This window comes from Dasypus novemcinctus, chromosome 16, assembly GCF_030445035.2.
Source record: "Dasypus novemcinctus isolate mDasNov1 chromosome 16, mDasNov1.1.hap2, whole genome shotgun sequence".
Classification (NCBI taxonomy): domain Eukaryota; kingdom Metazoa; phylum Chordata; class Mammalia; order Cingulata; family Dasypodidae; genus Dasypus; species Dasypus novemcinctus.
Genome location: NC_080688.1, coordinates 5603756 through 5609755, shown reverse-complemented (window position 1 = coordinate 5609755; position 6000 = coordinate 5603756).

Sequence of the window (6000 nt, the reverse complement as noted above, 5' to 3'; positions counted from 1 at the left end):
ATTAGCTGTTATTTTTGCATCGGTGTTATATCTTCTCTTTGTCACTTTTTTCTTCTTATTCTAGTTTCTTGTTGTTGGTTAAGTTCACTTTAAAGGAAAGTATTAGTGTTGGGGGAAGGCAATTGTGTAAGCAAGGGAAAAGTGTAAAGTAATATTGGTGATATATGTTAACAAAGCAAGAATATGAGATCTGGGAGGATGGAGGTTAGATTTATGTAAATTGTGTAGAGTTACAGCAGTAGGTAGAGTACCTATTATGAGGTAGGTGATTGAATATAGGAGGCTTATGGTATGAGCTAAAAAGCTATTGATTTCGTGAGAGAGGGAAAGAGAAAAAAAGTGGTAATAGTTTCAAGCGTGGATAATAGACAGAAAACAAAACATAGGTATTAGAAATTAAGACTTAGACCCTTTGTGGATCGAAGAAAGGGAGGTGGGAGGTGGAATATGGGAGAGCCAGTAGATGGTGGCGGATATCAAGATGTAGGGGCAAGAGGATAGTGCAGGTAGGCTGAATCAGTTCACACAGAAATGAGGCAGTGGAGGATGGGAAAATCCAGCAAATATGAGGTGTTCCCTGTAGCACCTATTGTATACTTGAATTAAAATAAAATAAGTGGAAAATGAGGGACAAGAGGGAAAGAGAAAACCGAAAAAAAACCACTAATTATAATAATAAAAAAAAAGAAAGACAAGAAGAAAGGAAGAAATAAAAAGAGGATAGGTACACGGTGGGGAACAGATAGGGGGAAGAGAGATACAGGTATACAAGTGTCACAATTACAACACTATCTAAAACAACAAGCAAAAAAACCCCTACATAACTGTATAAAAAAAAAAGGGACTTTGGGGGGCACGCTAGGAGAAAAGACTAGGGGATAATGCAATATTAGCAATCAGGGCGTCAAAAAGAGTAAAAAATAAGATAAAGTGAAAATAAAAACAAAACAATATGAACCAATAAAGATAAAACGGAAACGTTAAGGTCCAGAGCATTCAAGGACCCCAGGTAGACCCCAGGGCGTGATGGATTCGGGGGTGGAAAGTCTGAGACACTGAAGACTCAAGAGGTGTGAGTCTGGGGTGTGGACCGCCAGAGTCCAGGGGACCCAGACCTGGCAACCTCAAATCTGGTCCACAGAAAGCTTAGGAGCCCCGCAGTGCAACACAGCCCTCAAGGATCCCCGTAGCTGGGTGCCAGCCCCGTGGGGGAAGATAGATCGGCGAATTCTATATTGAATGTCTGATCTCTGAAATTCACCTAACTCCTCAGGGTATCAGCCTTTGGACAGCTCCCTCCCTGTGCTCCCACGCAACGGCCACTTGAGGGCGCCTCTACACCACGGCCTGTTCAATGACCCAGATCCCAAGCCCCGCCGGGTGGGGTGGGCTTCAGCTGGAAACGCCAAAAACAGACTCTAAGATCCGAAATCCCAAACTTCGCAAAATATTCCCCAATCAGCTTCTAGACGTGTCTTCCTCCCTCACTGCACCCTACAACAGTCTCCCAATTGTGTCCCCTTATTGTCCAAAATCCAATTCCGTTGCAGATCGGCAGCCGGACCTGTGGGGATGGGGCTCCAGGCGGAAGCGCTACTCCCCCCCGGTCCGGAGACCAAAAACGTCCCCGCTTCACAGGGAAACACCATCTGTCTCCGCAAATCAATCTGCAAAGGAGTCTTGTCCCAACAATCCCTCACCAGCCAGCCCAGTATCCGCGAATTTCTCAGCACCACAAAGCCTCTAGAATAAGGAAAAAAAAAACAAAAAATAAAACAAAAACCCTGACCGCCGCGGCTCCGGAGCTGCCGGAGCGCCCACTACCGCGTCTCCGCCCACCCAAGGAGGGAACTTCCCGCGCCCAGCTGGGACCTCCGTTTATATATTATAGACGTATCCTCTCTGTTACCTTCCCACCGAATTGACGTCCAGACACCTTCCAACCAGCAAAAATCCCCGAAACAGCGCGGTCCCAAAGAGCCTTCAACGCTGCCCAGCCGCCCCCTGCAGAGACACTACCAGGCAAGCTCACGCAGCCACCATCTTCTCTGTTCTTCTCCTAGATTGTATCTTTCATCAGTGTTAGAGCTGTTGTCTTGTTTTTTTTTAAAGATTTATTATTTATTTATTTCTCTCCCCTTTCCCCCAACCCCCCTGTTGTCTGCTTTCTGTGTCCATTTGCTGCATGTTCTTCTTTGTCCGCTTCTGTTGTTGTCAGTGGCATGGGAATCTGTGTTTCTTTTTGTTGCATCATCTTGTGTGTCAGCTCTCCTTGTGTGTGGTGCCATTCCTGGGCAGGCTGAACTTTCTTTCATGCTGGGAGGCTCTCCTTATGGGGCTCACTCCTTGCGCTTGGGACTCCCCCAAGTGGGGACACCCCTGTGGCACAGCACTCCTAGTGCACATCAGCACTGCACCTGGGCCAGCTCCACATGGGTCAAGGAGGCCCAGAGTTCGAACTGCAGACCTCCCATGTGGTAGACAGAAACTCTATCCACTAGGCCAAGTCCACTTTCCTGTTGTCTTGTATTCACAGTAAAATTTTCTTCTGCATATTCTTCCAGTGTCTTATTTTTTTTCTATTTTATTTGATAATATTGCAGAAAAAATAAAATCATGGAGAGAAATATTGGAACAACACATGAAGTATTCTCCCTGCATAATAAAGGTAAGTAATAAGAAAGAGAAAATTGTAGATAAACAATTGGAAAGAATATCAATGATGGAAACTCTATTAATATAATTCCAGAAAATGTGAAGAGAAAGGAAATGAAGGAAAATTATTAAATTTACAAACTCTTTCTCATAATGAAGTAAATAGGTTAAAAAGAAAAACCTAGGAAATCCAAAAGAAATAAGTTTTAAATTTTAAAAACATTACATCTTTGCAAATTCTTATGTAATTCCAGATCTCTAGAAATAGAGTTTTCTAAGAATATTTAGTAAAAGAATTAAAATAAGTTAAAAGAAAGAAAGAAAGAAAGAAAGAAAGAAAGAAAGAAAGAAAGAAAGAAAGAAAGAAAGAAAGAAAGAGCAGGAAAGAAAGAGCAGGAAAGAAAGAGCAGGAAAGAAAGAAAAAAGGAAAAAATGAAAAAGGAAAAAGTGAAAAAGAAAAAGAAAAAGCAAATGATATAAAATTTTAGTGGGATAAGTCATTAACCCAGGTCCCTGGTGTTGGGGGAGGACAAGAAACATTCAAATCTAAAAAAATCAATATTTTATTTACATTTATTCACAAAAGAAAAGCAGCAAGCTGTGAGAGGGAAGAATTCTTGCATATCTTTTATGTAATTGTTTGTTGTTTAGAAGTTGGCCTTTTAATTCAAAATACTATTTCGCTGGTTCTGGATTTGTTTTAAATCTACTTTCCATTAAATTAAATTAAATTAAATTAAAAGGAAATTAAAAATCAAAAACAATATCCTTAATTCAAATAAAATGTTTTTAAACCAAGAAAATAGAATCAGCATAAGCAAAAATAGAATAATTGACTATTAAAACTGATTTTAGTTTACATAACAACAAACACATACTCAGAAACCGAACAATTCTTTGTCTCCAATACCACCTCTTTTGTACAAGCCCCTCAACTCAAAACCTCACAACCAGACCAGTGTAATATTTATGTTCTCATTTCCAGTCATTCCTTCTAAAATTTTTTTCTTGTCAGAGTATAATCAAGTTCAAATATGAGTCAAAACTTGTCACTGCTCTCTCTAAAAATTCATGATTTTCTTCTCACTTATGGTACAAATTAATTATCCCCATTAACAGCAGGATCCCTTGAAGTAGTCCATTTCCACTTTTCTCTTATCATCTCCTAGTGTCTACCCAACCCACTACCCTAAGTTGGCACTGCCCTCATCTGACACATTTCTACCTTGGGAACGTACTCTTAAAGGACCCTCAACCACTAAATCACTCTGTCCCTTGATTTGTGCTGTCCTCTGTTCCTCACATGCCTCTATCTACTTCCAAACAGAACCTGGTGGTGAAAAGCAAATATATTTCCACCTACATTTGACATTTGACAAGTTGTCTTGCTTATATTGAAGTTGTGCCAGCAGAAGTTACTCAAGAATGATGAAAAAAATAATTGCAACCTACAATTAATTAGTTCTGCCCATCTAGATGTTCAAATGATAGAAAAAAAGTATGGCATGATTCCTCTAATTATTCAATGAAATTTTATCAAATGGTGACACCAATTAAGAAAGTCAATGGATAAAACTAACACCATTTCCCTTAGGAATCAAGCAACTTGATAATTTTTAATTCATGGGCAATAATTAAGCCCACGTGAAAGCAGTAAAAGGGGTAAAATGATTGAGCTTTTCAGTTCCACTGTTTCTACTAACACAGATATTCATGAAGCTAGAGTATGCAGGAGTTTTCAGAGAAACTAACATGCTCCATGATTCCTTTACAATGGAAACTTTACAGTCTCTTCAGGTGTAACCATGGATTGGAGGAAGATCCTTCATGCACCATGATTGGAGTGAGACCAGTAAATATTTATGCTTTATAAAAAAATTGAAATTTAGATCTAAATGTAACTGGAGAAATAAAACTTACTTTAAAAATCTTTTTTTAATAAAAAATTGAAAAATAAAATTTAAAGAGATCATTGAATTAACTGCTGCAGAAATTATTCAGATAACAAGGACATTGATTTCTGGGAATGAATTTCAATTGGTGAAAATATTACCTTTTATTTTCCTCAATTTTTTGTTCTACACAAAGCAATTATGATTTTTAATATTTTTGCTGTATTTATTATGATTTTTCAGAAGTGTATATTATCATTAGGTGTAAATGTTATTGTTGCAAATTAGCATTAAGCTCACTAAGCTGAAAGAGTCTTCAATGTTAAAATGAAATCACAATAATTAAGGAAATGTAAATAAGGAATAATGAATGAGAAAACAAAAAAGTGTTTTTTAATGCATACTATTCTATTAGGTATTAAATTATTGGCAGGTAACTGAGTCAGAATTATTAAACACAGTATTTTTGAGATAATCTTCATTTAAAATGTTATTATCCTCACACACACACAACAAAAACAGAGAATGTAGATGTTATAAATATGTAACTTTATGGCCGTGATCATTATTCTTAAATCTAACACTCAGGGACTGTGAATAATTTTGTATTATGAAAAACTAACAGTAATTTTTTTAACAGCAACAGGAGTAAAGATATCAAATAAAATTTTATTTTAAAAACATTCTTAAATCAGTCATAAATATCAAACTATTTAATAAGAATGTATATTAATCCATATTTTTCCAATTTATAAGATACATGAAATAGTACCCTCTATTTTTGGCATTATTTTATAACAACTCTTTCCTTAATCCAACCACCAACATTTACTCTGTGACCTTTCCAAACCAATCTTCATGGAGAATGAACATAATATTTAAAAGAAGGTTTTAAGGGAAGAATGTGAGGTGGTAAATGTAGAGTACATGCCCAAATATTTTACTAAATTCATATAAGATTAAAGAAAACATATTTACAAACAGCATCACCTTGTTGCTGCAGTCAGAATGACTAACCACACTTTTTCATCAGACTAATAGCACTGAATTCTGTCATCTCTTCTCCCTTACTTATTAACATGTATAAATCTTATTGGAATGATAAGGTGTCCTAAGGAGGGAGAATGGGTAGTGGGAGATATATGAAAGCTGTTATAAAATATTTGCAATATTACAGATGTACAGTGAATAAGGTCATGTATTATTCCATGTAATAGTGTGACTATAATGGAAGAAAAAAATCATGTGAAAAATACAGCTATTTATTTTATTAGATGTTGAAAAAATATCATAGAGGGAATAATAAAGTAAATAATAGAAATAATAAAATAATAACATGTAATAAAATAATTTAAATAATAGGGAGACCAAAAATTTTAACTCATATATTATAGAACTTTGATAGCTATGGTAACCAGGTTATGAGTCTATCGTAGTTTATACAAAATATGAT